Below are 24,882 nucleotides of genomic sequence, written 5' to 3'. Positions count from 1 at the left end.
GGGATCCCTGGGCAGAAAGAGCTGCTGCCCCGGGTTAGGGAGGCGTGGCTGATTATATACTTGGGAGTTAGGGGAGGTAAGGAAAAGGGAGGTCTCAAAAGAACTTTCATAGGCTAAAGAAGACCTTTAAGATTTCTGAGGCCTTGCCAAAATCAGGTTAGGTTACTTTCCCCTCTAGCAGGGTATTAACTTTTAGAAAATTGGGAGATTCTTGGAAGAATGTCACACAGATCCCACCCAGGAGAGAGGGGTAGGGGGAGGTTACGGGGGTGTCGGCTTATGCTTTGTCTTCACCCAGTCTTCTGCTCCCTCATGATAGTGACCAGTTCATGCCCAGGTGTGAAGACTCAGCCCACTTTGCTCCAAAGCAGGACAGAGTTTCCTACAGACTGGCTGAGAAGCTTTGGTGTGACCGTACTGTCTGTCATTCAGTCCTTCCTTCTACCCAGTCTTATTTCCTTTACTCCTCTACTGGTGTTGAATCCCTAGGTTCTCCCCAGTAAACTTCTTGCATGCAAATCTCCATCTCAGAGTCAGTTTCTGGGTGACTCAGTATGCAAACGTTGTATCAGTTTTTTGTTTTTGTTTTTTCAAACAGAAAATACCACCTAACACACAGGCTTTGTGTGGCTATCACCTGTAAGTAGATATTTGGAATCCCTAGATGATCTGCATCTGGAAAGCTCATTGACCTCACCAGCAACACTGACACCGTTACTTCTCCTTTTGGAGACGGTTTTCCTGGGACCCTGTTGCAGGCGCTAAATGCTAGAAGCAGCCAGGGAGCCTTCCAGTTCAGCTTGTCTCATGGTCCTTTCTTTTCTTCTTCAGCTCTCTGGTTGTGCCAGGCCATCTTTCCAGAAAGTCTCTCTCCTGTCCTTCTAGAAAGCTCCTGATACTGCTAGCTGTCACTTATCTCCCTCCACTCCCAGTCCAGGAAGTCCCAGATGCTGAAGGAGTTGTGGGAATCTCTGTGTCACTAGGAAGAGGGGACCTTAAATTTCTCCGGTTACTAATCACCATTTGTTTCATTTGCTCCCATTGACTTTCTCTCATGATCAGAGAGTTAAGTCACTTCCTTACTCCACTGCATCTTCAAGTTCCTATGCCCTCTGGGATTTCAATACCCTTTGATAGTAAATCTCTGTATTACACTTTCAGATTTTATTATTATTATTATTGTTACAGTTTAAAATTTTTGAATGACAAAGCTAAAATGAAAACGAAGCTCTTTCCTTCCTTCCTTTAGTACATTTCTTATGAACCAACCCTGAGTCATCGCTTAAGTGAAGCTGGGCTATACCTACACCCAATTTAAGGTTATTAAAAGTGTTGTTAGGGGCACAACCATTCTTTCTTGCAGATTCCCTGGGGATCAAAGTTGGCATCAGATTGCTGTGTCTGGCTGAATCTTGCAATACATCCCACTGCAACAACCCAGAGCTCATGCCCTTGGATGGAGATCGTATTAACATCATTCTCTTTGTGTAGGTGTTAGGTCCCCCCAAAATGGGCACCCCAATAATGGGTCCGTGATTAAAGGAGCGAGACTGATACAAAGCAAAGGTCAAGCAAAGCTTTATTTCACGCCAAGCATCAAGAATCCGACTGACCGTCAAACAGACCAGTCAGGGCCACCCCTTACAGAGAGGGCAACCTCTCTCTTCTTTACAGACTAGCTTTTAAGGGCAAAGGCCATGTGGTTGGGCCTGGCCACACACAGGTGACCAGTAAGATTGTAACACACACAGGAAACTCCACAGTGATGCTAGGTGACTAATTAAAATACAATTTGCCCTAGTAGACATCTGAACCAGCCTATCACCTAGTTCAGAATTGGCACCCAAAAGGTGCCCAAAGGGCAGGGCCCATACTCCTTGGTAGCTAGGAGACAGTATGGGCCCCCACTGATTGAATACCTCCACCTGGCCTGACCCACCCTTGTATTTGGACTTTGTTACTTGGGACTGGTTTCCTGGACTTGCTTTTAAATAAGTTCCGGGGGTGGGGGGGCAAGGTCAATTTAAGTTTTACAACAAAATGGCAGTTCAACCATTGTGGGGCCACTCTGGCTGAATAGGCCCTTACATTCCCCCCTTTTCTTTGGAGATTAGTCAAATCTTTGCCTTTTTAGCCAGTTCCATGTCCCTTTTTTAATAGCTGCCAGACTGTTTTAATGATTCCAGAGTGATTTACCCAGAAACAGCATTTCTCTCCTAGGGCTACGCAGAGACCGTCCCCCCTTTTTAGAAAGAGTATGTCAAGCCCTAATTGGTCTATATTTCCCACCTATATTTTAACAACAGGAGCAACAATGAACTCATTGTTTCCCGAGTCTTAGCTTTAGTCCACGATCGGTGGGGTCCGTCGGCAGCAGCATCCACCTCTGGGGGGCGTACTCATCCTTGGCTCATTTGACGTGACCTGCGAAAATCCAGGCCCTGATGACTTCTATTTTCACAGCTGTGGGGGGTGGTCGGGATGACAGCAAACGGTCCCTTCCAGCGAGGCTCCAAGCCTCCCACTTGGCGGCAGCGCATCCAAACCAACTCCCTGGGTTGGTGAGGATGTGGCTCCTTCCAAGACAGCCTGCAATGCCTGCAGTGGCTGGAGTACAGACTGATCAGTCATTTCTGCCAGGACAAACTCTTGTAGCCCAGGGCAGAGCAGGGGGTGCCTCGCGAACACGATTTCAAATGGGGTCACCTTGTTTAAGCAGGGTATACATCGTGCCCTGAGGAGAGCGAAGGGAAGGAGATCCACCCATCCACCGCCAGTCTCCAGAATTAACTTTGTCAAGGTCTCTTTAAGAGTCCGGTTGATCCTCTCTACTTGCCCAGAACTCTGGGGTCGGTAGGCACAATGTAGTTTCCAATTAGTGCCCGCAGCCTTGGCCAATGCCTGTCAGACTGAACTCACAAATGCAGGGCTGTGGTCTGACCCAATCGCGAGAGGTAACCCAAACCTCTAGTAGCCTTTTTGGCTACCATTCCTGCCATCTCCTGTTTAGCAGGAAAAGCCTCTACCCAGACTACCATCTGTATAGATGTTGGCGGTCTTACCCTTGGCCATCTGTAGTGCCTTGGTGAGTGCGATCAGCTTCGCTATTTGCGCCGAGGTTCTGTGTGGCAGGGCTGTTGTCCAGAGTTCCTGCTCAGGAGAAACCACCGTAGCCCACATACCTCTTCCCATTGACCATGTAGCTACCCCCGTCTGTGAACAGAGTCACCTCCGCATCCGGGAGGGGAGTGTCTCTGAGGTCCGGCCTTATTCCTGCGACCTGGGTTAGGACCTCCCCACATTCTCATGGGTGGTCAGCCAGTTCCTCTGGTAGCAACGTGGCTGGATTTAGCACTGCCTGAAGCTGGAAGATCACTTTTGGTTCGTTGAGGAGGGCCTGATACCCCATCACTCGGGCGTTTGTCATCCACCAATCTGGTGGAGTCCGAAGGAGGCCGTCCATAGTGTGGGTGGTGGTCAAGATGAGATTTTACCCAAAGTCAATTTGCTTGCATCCTTGACCAGGAGGTCCATGGCACAATTATGCTGAGGCAAGGGGGAACCCATCCGCTACTAGATCTAGTTTCTTAATAAGATAGGCGACTGGCCTTTGCCAATGCCACAGAGTCTGAGTGAAAACTCCTTTAGTCAGTTCGTAGAGAGGTCACGCCATCTTCGCAAACTGCGGTATCCACAGCCTGTAGTAGCCCACCGTCCCAAGAAACTCCCTCTTGGAGATAGAAGCCTAAATAAGTGGCATGGCTCTGACAAAGCTGTGCTTTCATTGCTGGCACCTGATACCCTTTTTTCCTGCAGAATCTGTAAGAGAGCTCTTGTCCCCCACAAACATGACCCATAGTCCTCAGCGGCTATTTCCACTCTTCCCACTAACTCATATTTTTCCTTTCAAATCCTTCAATTTCCTGGAGTTTCCTCCTTATCTCTGGGGCTGACTGACTGCCAAAAGCAAGATCATTTTGGGCGCCTGGGTTGCTCAGTGGGTTAAAGCCTCTGCCTTCCGCTCAGGTCATGAAACTAAGGACCTAGGATTGAGGCCTCAGGCGCTCTGCTCAGCGGGGAGCCTGCTTCCCTTCCTCTCTCTCTGCCTGCCTCTCTGCCTACTTGTGATCTCTGTCAAATAAATAAATAATCTTTAAAAAAAAAAAAGACAAGATCGTCTAAATGAGCTATCATGCAACTTGTCTGAAGTTTACCTCAAGTTATCTAGCTTAGGTATACATTTAAAGACAACCAAATCTAGAATTTAACACCCATAAAGGTGTGTTATTAAAACTAATTTTTCTTTCTAAAATAACTCTCATTTCCAGAGATAGCCAAATCAGGACTAATTCACTTGAAAAACAAGTCCAGTTTTAACAAACTTGGCCTAATTATTTATATAAGCTCAGCAAGAACAGTTGAGTGTGATCATATAGATCTTTTAGAATCTGCTCTGCTGGAACTTCTTATAAGGAATCTCTACGTTGAACTTTTAGTAGCCTCTCGGGGCCAGAAGCCAAGCCATGTACTTGCCATCATACATGCCTGCAATACCTGTCGAAATGGGTGAATTACTCTTCCTGAGGTCCTGTCCCTGCGAGGGAGTGACATTCTTGACTCATCTGGTAAGGCTGCTGGGAACTCTGTAAGCAAGGTATCAGGCCAACAGTTCCAAAGGGCTTTAGGGCTCCAGGTTTCATAAAGTCAACCTTAGTTCCTTTAAACTGTCTGGTCATATCTGAGCCTTTTCAAATATGACATCCCAGTCAAAGCCTTGGTAAAATAACCAGTGTTTCCAACGCTGTCCTGTTAAAGGAGAACAGATTCTTATTGAACTTATGCAAATGACTGATTGCCGTGAAAGAATACTTACTAAGACCTTTTGGTTTCAGAGGGTTCAGATAGAGAGAAAAGTTGAATGCCTTGATTCGTTTACAAATGAGTACTTTTACATCTCTGTAAGTTATAGATAACTTAAGAAAAAGTTTCCCTAGTCTAGAGGAGCAAACATTACAGAACCAGTCTCATGTCTAAAACAAGACAAAACATTAAGAGACACAACATTACAACTTCCTTCAGTTCACCTAGTCCCTGGTTTAGTCCGAATGCAGCTTTTACTTCTGGAAATTCTTACTCATTTCAGTTCCCCTGAACATCTCCCATATGAATTGCCTTTAGGGTGGTTACCCAAATGGAAGGCAAGGTTTATCCTTGGTTTAGCAGTACTCCCTGAGTAACTTAGCATATCAAGGAAAAGCCTTGAGTCCAAGAGACCTTATTTACAACTCTGGGCAGGCAAAGAGAAAACCATTTACAGATCCACTAACCTAAGAAAACTTTCCCTTTTTAAACAGAGAGAAAACCAGCTTTTCTATACCAGTGTCTTTCCTCTTTTTTTTAAGATAGTGAGTTTTCTGGGTTTCCCTCCCATTGTAAAGGAAGGGGGCTCTTTCAGATGCTGTCCTGCTCGTGTTCCTCGCGGGAACTTAAGAGCATCTTAGCTAAGGTCTGTCCGTATAAGCCCCAGACCAGGCTACTCCGTGGAGTAGATGACCGTTATGCCGTATGACGCCCTGCGAGACTCAGGGTGCAGCCCACTCAGACTCCGTAGCCGAAGTGGTGGAGCCATACAGACACATTCACACAGTCGAGCACTCTTCAGATTCAAACAGGTTGGACACCCTCCCCTTAGGGTATCCCTGGCTAATGGGAGGTGATCAGTCTTCCCTTCCATTCTTTACGAATGGGTCTAGCTCAGACAGTGGCCCCGGGGCTGTTAGAACAGAATTCCATTAAGCACAAAAGATATTTACCAACAGATTTCAAAAAACACAAACCTAGATCCAGCAACCAGCGGCTCTAGCATTTTACCCCATTTGGTTTAAAGTTTCAGGTTAGCAAAGACTTTGAGAGCTACTTTAACAATTACCCATTAAAACTTTGAGACAGCGGCATGGAGCCTGCTTCCTCCTCTCTCTCTGCTTGCCTCTCTGCCTACTTGTGATCTCTCTCTGTCAAATAAATAAATAAATAAAATCTTAAAAAAAAGAATATTAAAAAAAAACTTTGAGACAACTCTTTGCTAACAAATTTCAACAGATTTTTACAGATAACACGAGCTTATTTGACTTTAAGAACTCTTCAGTTTCACATTTACTACTGTGAACTCAAAAGACATGTTTATCCTAATTAACCCAACAAACTTAACTTAGTTCAAATACTGATTAATGTTCCACCTGGGCCCACTCTGTTTCGAATGTTTACCTGAGACCCGCGTGGGAAGATCTGGAATGGGGGGTGTTGGGTCCAGGGGGCGCTCTTCTTGTTTCCAGACAGTGAAGACCAGAAAAAAGTGCCACCAGAAGGCAGAGGAAGGATTCCCAGTTTTAGAGCACATCAGCTCCAAGAGAGGAGAAGACGCCATGCTTTCCCGCCAGCAAGGGGGGAGGGGCTAGGCAGTCTCCCTCGGGCCAGAGAGGGCAAGGAATGTCCCCGAAACAAAGTAATTTTTGGCAGCTGCTTGGGAATATTCCTAAAAGTCTGTCTCGAGTTAGACTAACCCCAGTTGGCTCCAGTTATAGCCCTAAACACGCTAAATGAGTGAGGGAGAAGCCCCACATCTATTAGGAGGTGGAGAGACGAAAGTTCAGAGTCCCCTTACCCTCTGCTTGCCCCCTTCTTTCAAACACAACAATACAACAGACAACAAAAAGACAAGACAAAGACAACCGCAAACCCAGGGGTCCTCGTCCAGAGCCTGCCATAGGTGGAGGTTTTCCTGGCCCCTATAGGGGTTACCCGGCCCCCTACAGATGCTGGCCAGGACTAGCCACAGAACAGAACCAGACTCAGCGGCTCTCACCCGCTGGTGGGGGTTTTCCCAGCCCCCTACAGATGGGGGTTACCCAGCCCCCTAGAGACCCAGATGACCACCTGGGGGGACTTGGACCCCTAGATGATCTACCAGAAGAGGGATGGGGCATCCCTGCATCCACTCCAGCCCTGGGGAGCATGGCTGCTTCCAGCTTCACCCCGGTGGGCCATACCTGGAGCTCCACAACCAGGCAGACAAATTCAGACCCAGAAATTCCGATGCTGGCTCAGTTCTCGTTGTTTAATCCAGGACGAGCTCCCATGTTAGGTCCCCCCAAAATGGGTACCCCAATAATGGCTCCGTGACTGAAGGAGCGAGATTGATACAAAGCAAAGGTCAAGCAAAACTTTATTTCGTGTCAAGCATCAAGAATCAGACCGACCCTCAAACAGACCGGCTGGGGATGCCCCTTACAGAGAACGACCCCTCCCTGCTTTCCAGACTAACTTTTATAGAGCAAAGGCCATGTGGTTGCGCCTGGCCACACACAGGTGACCAATGAGATTGTAACACACACAGGAAACTCCAGTGATGCTAGGTGACCAATTAAATTACAATTTACCCTGTAGACATTTGAACTAGCCTATCACCTAGTTCAGAATTGGCACTAAAAAGGTGCCCAAAGGGCGGGGCCCATACTCCTTGGTAGCTAGGAGACAGTATGGGCCCCCACTGATTGAATACCACCACCTGGCCTGACCCACCCTTGTATTTGGACTTGTTACCTGGGACTGGTTTCCTGGACTTGTTTTTAAATAAGGGGAGGGGGCAAGGTCAATTTAAGTTTCACAACAAAATGGCAGTTCAACTGGGGTGGGGCTGCGCTGGCTGAATAGACCCTTACATTGGAAGGCCTGCAAGTTTTGTAAAGGCCCACTATATCTAGTGTAGTAAAGTGCAATGTCCCCAACAGTAGATTTCTATCAACCTGCGGATCTTCAAGGCCAACCGGACAGGGAGGTTGGAAACCACAACCCAGCCCCCTCCCCAGTGGCTCCTTTAAGACATCAAAGCCTCTTGGGCACTTCTGAATCAAGCGCCTCGAGAAACTGGATCCTCCCCAGCCTCATATTGTTGTAGACCTTAGTTCTCAAACCTGGACCTACTTCTCAATCTTTCAACAACCTTCAGGTTTCTGACATTGGAACATTCTTCCATATATAGCCTCGCCTCTCCTTCAAGGCAGAGCTGGCATGGCAAAGGGAACTACTGCTCCTCTTCAGCCCATTATCTCAAAGTACAGTCTTTTAAATGGAGAAGTATGTAGAGAAAGTAGACAAAGACTGTGACTTTTAATACAATTACTCCTCCAGTTTCAGAACCTTCTTGTTTCTTGCTCCTGTTTTGTACCTGATTACAGGCACCATTTCTCTGACTTTAACTTCCAACTTTTGTTTTTCTCCTGAATCAGGATTCAGGTTCCCTCACACTGGGACAGATCAAAGAAGGCAGAAAGAAGTAAGATAAATTGAACTGGTATATTGGTATACTCTGAAATTGAAGGCATCAGATGCCCCCTGAAGATGGGAATGTGAGGTAGAAAGGAAAGATGCTTCGAAGCCTTTACAATGACCAGTTAAATGTCCAAATCTTCTTCCCAAGAGTACAGCCAAGTGACTACCCTTCCGCCACCCTAGAAGAGGCCAGGAAGTTTATTCTCTTGAGAGGCTGGGCCAAAGGCTCTAGGCTTGGGGGTGAGGGCTGCTGATTAATAAAAGTCTCTACAAGGAATTATGAACTCCCCTCACCCTACCCTACAGTCCCTTTCCCCTGATAAGCTCCCAGAGGGCTAAGGCAGGTTTATAAATTCCCATGCAAAAAATTTCTCTGACTGACTGACTTCCCAGCCTAAGAGAAAAGATCTTCCCGTAATGACATTTGGAGGTCCCTCCCCTGCAAAATAGAAATGTGAAACTACTTTGAAGCTCAAAAGCCAAGAGGATCTGCCCATTCAGAGGGGCATTTAAGTTTCTCACTCTTTAATATAAATAGGCAGCCATTCATGAGAAGTCACTAATGTGAAATACAAACAAAAAGAGTTCAGAGGGAGAGGACAATGTGGCAAATAAAGGAAAACTTCAAACACTAAAGTTAATGTCCTTAGATGAGAGAAAACACGGCATCCATGGAGTATCTATCTATTTACTTATTTTTAAAAGATTTTATTTATTTGACACAGAGACACAGTGAGAGCAGGAACACAAGCAGGGGGAGTGGAAAAGGGAGAAGCAGGCATCCTGCCTAGCAGGGACCCCAAAGTAGGGCTCCGATCCCAGGACTCTGGGATCAAGACCTGAGCTGAAAGCAGATGCTTAAGGACTGAGCCACCCAGGCTCCCCCATCCATGGAGTATTTAAATGACAAGGACAAGATGCCACTTAAAAACAAGGCAAAACAAAACCAGGAATAGAGGGAGGGGACAGAGAACGAGATAGAGCTTTTTAAAAAATAACAATATGAAAAAAAATAATATGAGACCAGAAATTTACACTTTCAATAGAAGAGTTAGAAGACAAAGAAAATCTCCCATAAAAAATATTCAAAGACTATTACATCAGTTCAAGTGATCCAAGAACTGAATCAAGAGTTCTAGAAATAGGAATGCTTGGGTGGCTCAGTCACTTCAGTGTCTGCCTTCAGCTCAGGTCATGATTCCAGGGTCCTAGGATTGAGTCTCGCATCAGGCTCCTTGCTCAACAGGGAGCCTGCTTCTCCCTCTCCCTCTGCCTGCTGCTCCCCCTGCTTGTGCTCTCTCTATCTCTCTCTCTCTCACAAAAATAAATAAATAAGATCTTAAAAAAAAAAAAAAAAGGAGTTCTAGAAAGAGTGGAAAGAGAAAATGGAGGGAGTAGTGTAAGGGCCTATTTAAAGGGCCTATTTAGCCAGAGCAGCTCCATCCTGACCCTGCCCTCCCTCCTTCAGGGAACTTACTTAAAAACAAGTCCCGGAAACCAGTTCTAGGTTACAAAGCCCAAATACAAGGGTGGGTCAGGCCAGGTGGAGGTATTCAATCAGTGGGGACCCATACTGTTTCCCTAGCTACCAAGGAGTATGGGCCCCGCCCTTTGGGCACCTTTTGGGTGCCAATTCTGAACTAGGTGATAGGCTGGTTCAGATGTCTACTAGGGTAAATTGTAATTCAATTGGTCACTTATGTGTGACCTAGCAGGACTGTGCAGCTATTTCTGTGTTACAATCTCATTGGTCACCTGTGTGTGGCCAGGCCCAACCACATGGCCTTTGCCCTTAAAAGCCAGTCTGTAAAGAAGAGAGCGGTTGCCCTCTCTGTAAGGGGCGGCCCGGATTCTTGATGCTTGGCTCGAAATAAAGCTTTGCTTGACCTTTGCTTTGTATCAGTCTCGCTCCTTTGACCATGGACCCATTATTGGGGGACCGAACAGTAGGATGACAAAAATAAGAATATACATTAAAAAAAAGGAATATAAGTGATAATTTCTCAAAACCTAAGGAAATGTGTTTTCAGATTGAAAGAGCCTGTTGTGTTGAGTTCATTCCACACACTGTATGAAAAGAGACCCTGTTCCAAGGTATATCAACGTGAAATTTCAGAACATTAGGGGAAAAGGGAAGATCCCAAGACCTTCCAGAGAGGAGGGAAAAAACCATGGAAGGTGTTAGCATCTCAATAGCTAGGTGGGAAGCTAGACAACTAAGAAGCAATGCCTTTAAAATTCCAAGTGAAAATAATTTCCAAACTATAATTCCATAACCAGACTCTCATCCCAGGGTATTGCTAAAACAAAGGCATTTCAAGACATGTGAGGTCTGAAAAATATTTACCTTTCATGAACTTTTTCTCAGGAAGCTATTGCAGGATGAGCTCCACCAAACCAAGTACGTAAAACCAAAAGGAAGATGAGATCTGGTAAACAAGGGATCCGACAGAAGAGAGATGCAGAAGAAATTCCTAAAATGATGTAAAAGGGAAATCTTAGGATGACAGCTGGATGGCTGGCCTAGAGAGCATTAGGTTTAGACCTAAGCTGGATCATGGAAAGTTCCAGAAGAGAAGTCTTTGAGGGGGAAAAAAACACACACAAAACTGATGGAGTGAGAGATTCACAATTCTGTCAGAAGGCTTCAGCAGATGGGCGCCTGGGTGGCTCAGTGGGTTAAGCCGCTGCCTTCGGCTCAGGTCATGATCTCAGGGTTCTGGGATCGAGTCCCACATCGGGCTCTCTGCTCAGCAGGGAGCCTGCTTCCCTCTCTCTCTCTCTGCCTGCCTCTCCATCTACTTGTGATTTCTCTCTGTCAATAAATAAATAAAATCTTTAAAAAAAAAAAAAAAAAAAAAGAAGGCTTCAGCAGAAATTAATGATTGCTGTAATTATGAAACTGAAGCTTAAAAAGGACAATAGTTGGCTCTGTAGAGCAGAAATCATAAGTGGGAAGGAGTGGGCAAAGGGTCTGCCATTTTATTTCGCCAGTGTTGTTAAAAGCTTTGTATTTGATTTTTTTTTTATAGTATGTGTGTTTATATTTTGATTCTTAAAAAGACTGAAGAAAAAAGTGAGGGAGGAAATAAGGAAGAAGAGAAAATCAGAGTAGAAAAAACAAGATGAAGTCAGAAGTAATATTAGATCTAGTATATATCATTGCTAAAGATAGGCTGGAAATTTGGTTCTGAGCTTTTTAGCGGACAGCACAAAGTGGGAAATGTAATCATTTATACGGTTTCACCATGTCCAAGAGATAAAAACAAACCACTTACTCAGGAAAAATATATCTATTCCGGGTACTGAGATCTGAGAGACATTTTTCCCATCTGTCCTCCTAAAGAGGACATCATGTGACACAGTGAACCACAACCTCATCAACTTGCCTCCAGCAACTGCAACAATACTTTCACTGAGCTGTTTCTTATGATGTCTCTTGACGTAGGCCGATGACAAAATGCCAACACAGATGCCAGTAAAAGCAATCCTGTGTAAAAGATAAAATGTGCAACATGGTGCCAGTGAGTGGGCCTGAGTTTAAAATCTGTCTCTTCAGAAAGTTACTTAACTTCTCTCCACTCATTTTTCTCATCTATAAAATAGGCCTAAATATTAGCATTTCATAGGACTCTGTGAGGATTAAATAACTTTATGCTTTTGAAGCACTTACAGCAATGCTTGGCATAATAAGCACTCAAAGAAAAAGAGCTATTTTTCAGAAAGATTTTTTTTTAAATGGATTGCATATGATAAAATTATACTGAAACACCAAGATATTGGTGAAGGGATAGATACATTGATTAATGGAATAGTATAGGGAAATAGACGCACACAAGTGTAGCCAACTGATTTTTTTTTTAAGATTTTATTTATTTCAGACAGAGAGAAAGCACAATGGGGGGAGGGGACAGAGGCAGAGGGAGAAGCAGGCTCCCCACAAAGCAGAAATCCCAAGTGGGGCAGGACTCTGGGATCATGACCTGAGCTGAAGGCAGACACTTAAATGACTGAGCCACCCAGGTGCCCCATAGTCAACTGATTTTTGACAAAAGTACAAAATACTTAATGGAGGAAAGATAGTCTTTTCAACAAAGGATGCTAGAGCAATTGGATGCCCATAGTCAAAGAAATGAACTTTACTGTAAACTTATACAAAAATCAACTCAAAATGGATCACAGATTTAAATGTAGGGGCGCCTGGGTGGCTCAGTCATTAGGTGTCTGCCTTCGGCTCAGGTCTTGATCCCAGTCCTGGGATCAAGCCCCGAATGGGGTTCCCTGCTCAGCAGAAAGCCTGCTTCTCCCTCTCCACTCCCCCTGCTTGTGTTCCCTCTCTCACTGGCTCTCTCTCTGTCAATTAAATAAATAAAATCTATTTTTAAAAAAGAGATTCAGGGGCGCCTGGGTGGCTCAGTGGGTTAAGCCGCTGCCTTCAGCTCAGGTCATGATCTTGGGGTCCTGGGATCGAGTCCCGCATCAGGCTCCCTGCTGAGCAGAGAGCCTGCTTCCCTCTCTCTCTCTCTCTGCCTGCCTCTCCATCTACTTGTGATTTCTCTCTGTCAATTAAAAAAAAAAAATCTTAAAAAAGAGATTCAAACGTAATATGTCAAACTATAAAACTTTTAGATAAAAACAAAGGAGAAAATCTGTAGAGCCTAAGCCTAAGTGAAGATTTCTTAGATATGATACTCCAAGCATACTCAGTAAGAGAAAATGTGATAAATAGGACTTCATCAAACTTAAAAATTTTTGCTCTGTTCTATTAAGAGCAAACCCATTGGAGTGCCTGGGTAGTGCAGTTGCTTAAGTGACCGACTCTTGGTTTCAGCTCAGGGTCATGAGATCAAGCCTTGAGTCAGGTCCTGCAGTCAGTGCAGAGTGTGTTTGAAGTTTCTCTCTCCCTCTTTGTGCTCCTCCAACCCCCTCCCCACTGCCCCATGTGTGCATCCTCTCTCTCAAATAAATAAATTAAAAAAGAAAAAGAAAACCTCTCAAAAAGACCCTGTTAATAGGATGAAAAGACAAGACACAGACGGAGAAAGTAGTCACAAACCAAAACATATTAATAGCAGAAAGTACTGCAAACCAAACATCTGTTAAGAACCATAAAGAATTCTAAGAAAATCAACGGTAAGAAAACAATCCAATTAGAAAATGAGCAAAAAGAATGCCTGGGTGGCTCAGTAGTTTATGCATCTGCCTTCGGCTCAGGCTATGATCCCAGAGATGAGCTCCTTGCTCAATGGCGATCCTGTTTCTCCCTCTGTCTGCTACCCCCCACAGCACCCCCCCCACCCCCAATAGGCTCTGGTCCTCCAAGGACACCCAGCATCATCTAATCAATCATGTTAGCTTTTGCAGACAGTGGGAAAAACCATTAACTTGAAGCTACTTTTATTTTTGGTCCTGCCAAAATACCTGCAGTAATTACAAAGCCTCACTATCTTCTGAAACGTGGGGGAAAATATAGGGAGAACAAAATAAAATTAGTATTTTAACAAATCATTCTGCCAAAACTACACTGAACCAGAAAAGCCATTTAATTGATTTGCAATAAGCAATGAATATCACAGCAACAGGTCACATTCCCGTGGCTAGCCCATTCTGCTCTTTTTTTTTCTAAAGATTTTATTTATTTATTTGATAGCAATCACAAGTAGGCAGAGAGGCAGGCAGAGAGAAAGGAGGAGAAAGCAGGCTTCCTGCTGAGCAGAGAGCCCAATGTGGGGCTCAATCCCAAGAGCCTGAGATCATGACCTGAGCACGAGAAGGGGGGCAGGGTGCAGAGGAAGAGGGAGAAGCAGACTCCTCCCTGAGCAGAGAGTTTGACATGGGGTTGAATCCCAGGGCCCCAGGATCATGACTTGAGCAAGACGATGCTTAACCGACTAAGCTCTCCATTCTGCTCTCTTTAAGATAAATATTCAAGATTTTAGACTGTTCCTTGATGAGCCTAGAATTAGAACCAGGGAAATTAGAACAATTCAACATTTAAAGGGGTCAGGCTGAATGAATGAATGAATAAATGAATAAATAAATAAATAGGTAGATAATTGAATCAGACTGTTTTAGTCTCAGGTATCAATCCCACGATAGGGATACTGACATCATGCTAAGGGAGTTGGAAACACTGGAAGTTCATTGGCTATAGTCCCCTGGGTCCATGCTCACTTTGGGAATGTCCTTGCCAATGAAGTTGCAATATTCAGAGGCATTTGGCTATGACTCTCTCTCCCAGGAGACCACTTGGATGAGCACCACGACCATTTGTCCTAGAGACTGTCCTTTTTTTAATGCTTCCACAACTGACCACCTCTTTCATCAAATAACAGGCCAGTCCTGCTTGGCCTAGGATTCACATCTCTTTGAGATAATTTGCACAGATCTGTTCCAATCAGTTGCACAGGGACTTTAGATTGAACGCTCAAAGAGCCATATAATTTCTTTGTTCTTGGGTTACTCCTCCCGTATCTGCCACATCCTAATAATATACAAAACTATATATACAAAACTAATTATATTAGATATACAAAACTAATTATATTAGATCTTCAGTGTGGGATTCTAAACACAGAAGCATCCACAATAATTATCTTAAAATTTTTTTAAATAATTGCATTTTTCTTTTTAAAGATTTTTTTAATTGGGGGAAGGGTCAAAGGGAGAAGCAGACTCCCTGTTGAGCAGGGAGCCCCATGTAAGACTAGATCTTGAGACTCCAGGATCATGTCCTGAGCCGAAGGCAGTTGCTCAACCAACTGAGCCACCCTAGTGTCCAAAATAAATCATACTTTTAAAAAAATTACATCATAGTAACCATTGAAGAATAATTATTAGTATGCATGATGATGGGTGAAATTTGCTGGATATAAACGATCCATAATGAAATCTGAAATCAGATTTTTAAGTGTTAAGTACATACTGTTAAGTATCAAGTGATTTCACTGTAAATGTTCCTAGGTGTTTAGGTGTTAGTGGGTAACGATATCTTTTTTGGGTTATTGTATTTTATTATGTTGTGTGATTATTATTATTGTACTGTGTTGAGATATCTAGTATATTTTATACTAGATTATCAATAATCTAGTATAAAATAAGCAAGTCCATGACATTTCCTCCCACTCTTTGCAGAGAAATAATGGATGTTCTAACAAAAGTATTGTACTCTCAATTTGAAAATGCTTAAAAGCAATCTTTAGGGTAATTCCTCACCTATATTATCTATGTGGAAACTATGAATTATTACCCTATTTTCTACTTTATAGAAGAATAAGAAAACATAATTAATAGTAACAGTAATAATAGATTTCAAGGTCATTTTTCCCATAAAAAGTTTCAGTTATATTACCCATTGTAGCATGAATAAAATTAAGACTAAGCTTGTTTCCTCAAACTGTTTAGTTCCCTTATATTCTCTAATAACTTCTGCTTGCTTTTTATTTCCCTTTTAATCTTACTTTTCTTCTCTAGTTTTCTCAAAAAGGCACAAGCAGAGTACTCATCATTACTAATGAGATCTTCCTAATCTTAATCAATTCATTAAGTGCAATAAAGCAAGAAAAAAACACCAGTCAATTGGCCTCATGAATGATTTTGTAATAGCTTTATCTACGAAGATAAATAGATAGGCCATTAGCATGTTAAGGCTTCTGAGTAATTCCAGTATAATTTTAGGCTTCCAAAGGCAGTATATGAGAAAAATGAAGTTTTTTAAAGTTCAGTTCAACTGGTTTGGGGGTAAAACAGCATAATGTTTCTATCAAGTTGTGCTGTTTTATTTTGATTTGATTCCTTGACTATTTATGAAACACATGAATGTTTATGAAATACATGAATATATTTACTTTGAGCTTTGCTTTCCTCCAACTCATGCATACTGACCCTTTTTTATTTATGTGAACTTGAAATAATAATAATAAGCTAGTTGTGTTCAGCTCTGTCCTTTGAGATGAAGAGATGCAGTCATAGCCCCAGAGGGAAGTCATATGGTCTCCATCGCTCTCAGCAGGATTACAAGTAAGGACTGTGCTCAGAATCTTGTTCAGATGACCATTTCACCCAAGACACATTTTTGTGAAATACAGAACACCAGGCATTAGGGTAAGATGAGGCTTAGAAGAGTTAACAAGTCTTGTTTTGCTAAGACAAGAACAGATCCAGTTCCACGTATCCTTATTACCTACTGACTCCATCCCCTTGCAACAGGATTGGAGCATCAGGACAGAATCTGTTCCCGTCCTCCCGGCTCTGGCCAGAGCTCCTGTCTTGCGTACACTCTGTGATACTTGGCCGGGAAGAAGCAAGGGCACAGGGAGAGCGGCCCTGTTGCCATGTTGCATGAGGTGACAAGAATATCTCTTTAGATTTAATTTTCACTGCAGGGAATTATAAAATCATTTGACTGCACAGAATGGGACTCACTCTAAGAGGCGAGAGTGAGATATAGAAGCCTTTCAGCCCACTTACCAAATGCTTATAGTTTCCATTTCATTGTGGATGAAACAATAATAAATATTGAGCAAAGGAAGTTGATCCACATCCGGACAATTGTATTAAGTCAAACAACAAAAGCTGTGCAGATCCCAGGCAATGAGTTTCATATTAAAATTCACAGCAACCCATAGGCACATTTAATCAAAACCCTCAAGAGACATATTGTAGGGGCGCCTGGGTGGCTCAGTAGGTTCAGCCTCTGCCTTTGGCCCAGGTCATGATCTCAGGGCCTGGGATCGAGCCCCGAATTGGGCTCTCTGTTCAGCGGAAAGCCTGCTTCTCTCCCCACCCACTGCCTGCCTCTCTGCCTACTTGTGATCTCTGCCTGTCAAATAAATAAATAAAATCTTTAAAAAAGAGAGAGAGACACATTGTTGTATATCTTTCTCACTGCAGACTCTATCATGAGTCTGGCTGACAAACCAACAGTAATCACAAAAATCAGTATTTTTCTTTTAACAACATAGCAGATCTAGGGACCTATCAGATAGTGTCCACAGAACGGTATCAAGGCATTATTTCTTATAACAAAATTTAATTTCATATTTTATAGCAAGTATCTTTTTTTTTTTTTAAGATTTTGTTTATTTGACAGAAACAGAGAAAGGGCACATGAGCTGGGGGGAGGGGCAGAGGGAGATGGAGAAGCAGACCCCACTGATTAGACAGCTGGATGTGGGGCTCAATCCCAGGATCATCCCCACCCAGGGACCCCTTATAGCAAGTATCTTCTAAAGAAATCTTCTAAATTGATCTTTTAAATCAATTAGGCTGAGTGTGAGGGAAAGTAGGTCAAAATAAAGTTATTATGCAGTCTTAGTATTTTTAAACCTTGTTTTATATTTCGGCACTTTTAATTTATGTGTGGTTTATAATATATCTATGTGATATGTGTACCCAGTGATATGCTAGTCAAATAAGTAAAGTCTTAGTTTATATAGCCTTTGACAATTTCCATGCTGTAAATACTCCCACCATGGCCAATTTCAAGCCACCCACATGATGCCACTGAACATGAAGTTGGGAAAAGATATGCACATGTGGCTCTAGAGAGTCAGTACCAACAAGCCCCACCTCACTGCTATATCTAGATAGGTGTAGAAGCATATACATACACATATACACACACATATACATACACATATGCACACACACACAAGCATACACATATACACACATACACACACACCTACACATACATGTATGTACACATATATACATGTACACACACATAAAGATATGTATGCACACAAAGCACATACTCCTTTGTGTATGGGTATGTATACACACCACACACACACACACACACACACACACGTGCGCACGCATGGGCACGAAGAAGGCTACGGAGTAGAGAGAAAGACTGAAGGCAGTGCCCACTTTGAAATCCTACCTCTACCAATCCATTTCTAGTTATGTGAGTTGGGAAAATCACTTAATGTTTCTGTTCTGTTCTGTTCTTTTGCATTATGAACATAATTATACCATTTAGAAGGTACATTATGCAGATTAAATAAATTAATGTGTGCAAAGTATCAACAGTAACATGTAAGTGCTGTATAAGTATCAGCTATGATTATTGCTGTTGCTACTCAATTATTACCTACATATGACTCTATGTGTGTGCATACCTGTGTGTACACATAGATGTAAGGATTTGTCAGGATCTTACCCCCCTGAAGCAGCTGCGGCTGCCCTGGATCTCCTCCTCCACTCCCCAGCCTCTGTTCCATCTCTCTCTTCCTCTAATTTGCAGGTTCAGGTTAGCCTTGTAGGGATTAGACTCTGTCCCAATTAGAATCAGCAAATCTTTAGACTTGAGGAAGGACCCGTTCTGTGATGGGACCTTAAGGGTGCTGTCTTGCTGCGTGCGTGTCCCTCTCCACCAGTCAGTCCCTGGGGAGCTCCAAGAACTGGAGCGCTGCCCTGGGTGTTTGGCTACCTACCCTCATTCCCCAGAGCATTTGAGCTCATGTAGTTTTCTCTCTTCTATTGCTTTCTTTTTTTTTTTTTTTTTAAGATTTTATTTATTTGAGAGAGAGAGAGAAATCACAAGTAGGCAGAGAGGCAGACAGAGAGAGAGGAGCTCTCTTCTATTGCTTTCTGACTGGTGTCTTTTCCTTATCCTTGCTCTGAGTATATACCTGGATCTCTGGACTTCAACTGCTGGGTTTTGACCTCATGACCTTGCTTTGCTTTGGAACCCCAACTGATGATCTTGTTCTCAACCTTCCTCATTTCTTACCCATTTTTACTGCAATTCCAATTCTCTTGACCTGGGATATCTGTAACTATGATAGCCATTCAACCTGGGTTTTCCAGATAGTGTCAGTTTCAAATATTCTGTCCTTCCAACCTCCAATGCTTTGGTATATAAACTCTTGCCTAGAGAATTTTTGATGACAGAAAGAACTACAAAACCCCATAGTTTTTTTTCTTTAATCCAGGAAAATCATGGTGGGTCTAACCTTTTAATTTCCAATACTGAAGTGACCACTAGTCTTTTTTTTTTTTTTTTTTTAAGATCTTATTTGAGAGAGAGAGAGAGAAAGGAAAGGAGTGTGGAGGAGGGGCAGAGAGGGAGAGAGAAGCAGGCTTCCCGCTGAGCAAGGAGCCCGATGTGGGACTCAGTCCCAGGACCCTAGGATCATGACCTGAGCTGAAGGCAGATGCTTAACCAACTAAGCTGAAGGCAGATGCTTAACCAACTAAGGTGCCCCAAGAAGTGACCACTATTTTCTTAAAATTTTTTTATTAAGTTTTTTTTTATTATTATTAATTTGACAGACAGACATCACAAGTAGACAGAGAGGCAGGCAGAGAGAGAGAGGAGGAAGCAGGTTTCCTGCTGAGCAGAAAGCCGATGCTGGGCTCCATCCCAGGACTCTGGGATCATGACCCAAGCCGAAGGCAGAGGCTTTAACCCACTGAACCACCCAGGTGCCCCAGTCACCACTATTCTTAATGGCCAGTCCCAATCCCTGGTCCAAGCCCTACTACTCTATCAGGCAGAAACATATTGTGTGCTGTAAGTGATTTGGAAAGAAGGCATAGCTCACAGGAACTATATAGTTCCTCATAGTTCACAAAAACTTTCTTGCTCCAGAATTCAAATAATGGCAGAAATGTCACACATTCTGTTCTCATTTTAAAAAGTTATTTACTCTATTTGTGTGTACATATTGTAATCATCTGGTATTTGTTGTCTGGATGTAATGGAGGCAAACAACTTTACTATTTTCCTCCATTCCACCTCTTAGTGACCATATGTGTATTAGCGGCTGTCTCTAATGATGGCGTGCCCTGGTAAACTCCTCTGTAACTCAGAAAGTGGCTAAATTTCTGCGAAATCTAAAATCAGTGGTTGGAGCTTGGTTACCCCATCACTTCCCACTGATTCAAACTCTGCCGGCAGCTTTCCTGCCTTGCCAGGCATTCAAAGGCAAGTTCTTAAAAATATTCCCTCTGAGAAAACTGAAAAATTCACATTTCCCCTAGAATTCTAAGTAACAAGTATTTCTCAAAATCAGTGTATTCTATTGAAAGGGAGAAGAAGCATTCTAGCATCATTTGACGATGGTAGTTGTGGTGAGGCGGGGGCGGAGGGGGGGTTGGGACAGGGTAGGAAGGGGAAGGTTAGAGCCAAAAATCCTTTTTTCTTTAGAAACTCCCATGCAAGCAAATCTTGGGTCCCTCTCTTTTAGAAATGACTCACTTTGGGACGCCTGGGTGGCTCAGTTGGTTAAGCGGCTGCCTTCGGCTCAGGTCATGATCCCAGCGTCCTGGGATCAAGTCCCACATCGGGCTCCTTGCTTGGCAGGGAGCCTGCTTCTCCCTCTGCCTCTAGCCTGCCACTCTGTCTGCCTGTGCTTGCGCTCTGTATCTCTCTCTCTCTCTCTAACAAATAAATAAAAATCTTTAAAAAAAAAAAAAAAAAGAAATGACTCACTGTAGCAGTTTAAATAAAATTCATTCTTTTCTACTTACTCCCCTTTATTCAAAAAGAGTAAGGTTCGATGGGGTACTGGGCTGTCATGAAGAATAGTTTTATACCACCTCTCTCACTGACTTTCCTGATGAACCCCTACAGGGTCTATAGATAGAATTCAAGGTGCCAGTGAATTTGGAAAGGAAAAAATTACATCATTATTAATTGAAAATTAGCATTTCATTCAGCACCTCCCAACATCTCCTCTATGTGTTACTTCTTCCCGTTTGTAGGCTTAAATATGCCATGTAGTCCTTCGATTATTACTACAGACAAGAAACCAGCGTGTTAGTAGGACTTGTGACTTTTCACCAACAGAAATCAGATATTTTATTGCTTTACATTTGTTGCTGATTTATCTCAAAGTATCATAACCATTCATCACTACTTCAAAATCATGGTAGTTAATAGATTTGCTGCTGTAATTTAAAACTTTATGTGTTAATAAGAAAGCACATATCTTACAATATCACATATTTGTTTTTTAATATACTGATGACCACATTCTGATAGAATTGGTTTCCTTTGGGTTCTTATGTATGCTATTTTTAAAAAAGATCTTTATTGAGATATAATTCATATCACATAAAATTCATTCATTTAAAGTGTACAATTCAATGGCTTTACTGTAGTCACTGAACTATACAACCATCATTATAATCTAAGTTTAGAACATTTTCATTACCACAAAAAAGAAACCCATCCTCATTAGTTATCACTTTCCACTCTCTTCCTTCTAGCCCTCAGCCCTAGATAACCACTAATCTACTTCTGATTTTTATAAATGTGCCTATTCCAGATCTTTCATATAAATGGAGTCATACAATATATGGTCTTTTGTAACTGGTGTCTTTCACTTAATGTAATGTTTTTTAAGGTTCATCTGAGTTGTATCGTAGATCAGGACTTCATTTCTTTCTACTGTCAAAAAATATTCCATCGCAATAGATATACCATGTTTTTATTCATACTGATGGAAATTTAGGTTGTTTCAACTTTTTAGCTATTATGAATAATGCCGGTATGAGCATTCAGCTACAACTGTTTGTAGATGGGTGCTTTAATTTATAATGGGTTTATCCCTAGAGTTGCTGGGTCATAAGGTAATTTCATGTTTGACCTCTTGAAGACTTGCCTGACTGTTCTCCAAAGTGGTTGTACTATTTTATACCACCAGCAGTGTTTGCCAGTTTTGATCTCTCAATGTTCTTTCTATCTCTAGTTGTTGTGTATCTTTTTGTTTACAGCATTCTAGTAGGTATGAAGTAGTATCTCATTGTGGTTTTGATTTGCATTTGCCTAATGGCTAATAAGGCTTCGCATTTTTTCATGTGGTTATTGTGGTGTCTAAAAAGGGTGTCCCTCGATCAGATGGGGCCCCCCAAATGTGGGGCAACAATAGAGTGGAGGCCAGTGGTAGGGGCAGTGAAAGGATTCACCTGAGGCAGAAAAAAGGAGACAGAAGTCTATTGAACATACCACAGGGGAACAGCCGGCAGAACAGTAGCAGGAAGGACAGCAGAGAAGAGGCTGTCTGCAATGAAGCAGTGGGTGGGGGCTGTTTTTAAGGTGGGGAGGTGAGGAGGTATGGCAACATATGGAATTCTCCCTTTTCGATAACTGTGCCTGGTTATAAGTAGCCCATTGGTTAGGGTCTATGGATATCTGGAGGTGAGTGAGCCTGATGGGTATTTTCTACATTCCATTGCTGAAGCTCTTTTGCCATCTGTATTCCTTTTTTTTTTTTTTAAGATTTTATTTATTTATTTGACAAAGTGATAGAGAGAGAGCATGAGATCCTGATGCAGGACTTGATCCCGGACTCTGGGATCATGACCTGAGCCGAAGGCAGTCCCTTAACCAACTGAGCCACCCAGGCGCCCCTTGTATTTCTTTTTTGAAGAACTATCTATTCAAATCCTTTCCCCATCTTTAATTGGATCATTTGCCATTAATTGTTGAGCTGTAAGAGTTCTTTATATATTCTGGATAGAAGTCCCCTATCATATGTATAATTTGGAAATACTTCTCCCATTCTGTGGGTTGCCTTTTCAATGACTTGGTATTATTTGCAGCAGAGAAGTTTCTAATTTTGAAGTAATTAATTTTAATTTTTAATTTTTTCTTTTTTTAAAGATTTTATTTATTTATTTGACAGACAGAGATTACAAGTAGGCAGAGAGGCAGGCAGAGAGAGAGGAGGAAGCAGGCTCCCTGCCGAGCAGAGAGCCCAATGTGGGGCTCGATCCCAGGACCCTGAGATCACGACTCGAGCCGAAGGCAGAGGCTTTAACCCACTGAGCCACCCAGGTGCCCCTAAATTTTTAATTTTAAGTAATACAATTTACCTTTTGTCTTTATGGCTTGTGCTTTTGAAGTCGTGTCTAAGAAATCATTGTCTTGGTAATGATTGCACAACTCTGTGAATATACCAAAAACTATTGAATTATATATTTTAAATGAGTGAATTATATAATATGTGGCTTAATCTAAGAGATATACCTTTTAAAAATAGCAAAAGAAAAGAAGAGGTAGACTGAGAAAAATCTAGACTTTGTTGTCACTGTTTGGTCATCTCTGTACATATACCAATAAATCCTCCTTATTGTTTAAAAATAAATAAGTAAGTGGGGCACCTGGCTGGCTTTGTTGGAAGACCATTCAGCCCTTGATCTCCAGGGTTGTGAGTTCAGGCCCCCAAAATAAGTGAAGATTACTTAAAAAAAAAATTAAAATCAACAAATCAGGTCCTAAAATTAGACCATGATAATAGTTGCACAACTCTGTAAATATACTAAAACTATATATACTTTAAATGGATGGATTTTATGGTATATATAGATTACAGTTTGATAAACTGTTTTAAGAAAGGCAGAAGAAAACATTCCCTAATCTACAGTTACTCAAGTTTACTCATATTTTCTTCTAAGAATTCTATCATTTTAATTCTACTAGGTTTTTGATCCATTCTGAGTTAAGTTTTGTTTTATGGTGTGAAGAAGGAGTCCAACTTCATAAACTTGATTTTATGCTCTTAAAAAAAAAAAAAAAAGATTTTATTTATTTATTTATTTTAGAGGGGGGAGAGTGAGAGCATGAGCAGGGGGAGGGGCAGGAGAGAGAAAAACAATCTCAAGCAGACTCCCCACTGACCTTGGAGCCTGATGCAGGGCTGCATCTCAGGACCTGATATCAGTACCCCAGCCAAAATAAAGAGTTGGTGCCTCAAGGGACTGAGCCACTCAGGCAGCCACTCTGCCCCTCCCTGTGCTCATGCGTTCTCTCTTGCTCTCTCTCTCTCTCAAATAAATAAATAAAATCTGTTTTTTGTTTTTTAATTTTTTAAAAGATTTTATTTATTTATTTGAGAGAGAGGTCACAAGTAGGCAGAGAGGCAGGCGGGGGGGGGGGGAGCAGGTTCCCTGCTGAGCAGAGAGCCTGATGTGGGGGGCTCAATCCCAGGACCCCGAGATCATGACCTGAGCCAAAGGCAGAGGCTTAACCCACTGAGCCACCCAGGCACCACAAGAACATTATTTTGAGAGGGAGTCCATAGGTTTCACCAGATGACAAGGTGATTCATGGTATAGAAAAAGAAATCTCTGCCTTAGAAATCGGACGATAGGGGCGCCTGGGTGGCTCAGTGGTTTGGGCTGCTGCCTTTGGCTCGGGTCATGATCTCAGGGTCCTGGGATCGAGCCCCGCATCGGGCTCCCTGCTCCGCAGGAAGCCTGCTTCCCTCTCTCTCTCTCTCTGCCTGCCTCTCTGCCTACTTGTGATCTCCGTCTTTCAAATAAATAAATAAAATCTTAAAAAAAAAAAAAAAGAAAAGAAATCGGACGATACTCTTAGTCCTCTGGGCCTCAGTCCCCCGTAAATTCATGGGTGGGATTAAATTGGGAAATCCCTTCCAGTTCTATGGTGCTTTTCATTTTCATTATGGGTAGAGATCAAGGACTCTTTTCTTAAGAAAATACCGGTTGCTTCTAAGTACTTTTTTTAAAGGAAGCCAAGCTCTGGCAATTACAAGAGGGCTCAGCCGGAGCTTTATGAAGTGTTTTAAGGGGTAG

The 24,882-nt window shown here is 42.5% G+C and overlaps 1 long non-coding RNA gene across 1 annotated transcript; it reads right to left on the bottom strand.

The window, feature by feature from the left end:
* Nucleotides 1-1,562: 1,562 nt before the first annotated feature.
* On the bottom strand, nt 1,563-24,429 carry LOC309840769. The gene is made up of 4 exons (XR_014298780.1): nt 23,161-24,429; nt 11,718-11,818; nt 10,676-10,802; nt 1,563-4,806 (listed from the first exon to the last, which is right to left on the bottom strand). It is a non-coding gene; the product is annotated as an uncharacterized lncRNA (long non-coding RNA).
* Nucleotides 24,430-24,882: the final 453 nt, after the last annotated feature.

This window comes from Mustela nivalis, assembly GCF_964662115.1.
Source record: "Mustela nivalis genome assembly, chromosome: 9".
Taxonomy (NCBI): domain Eukaryota; kingdom Metazoa; phylum Chordata; class Mammalia; order Carnivora; family Mustelidae; genus Mustela; species Mustela nivalis.
This window is presented reverse-complemented; position numbering and strand designations above follow the sequence as displayed.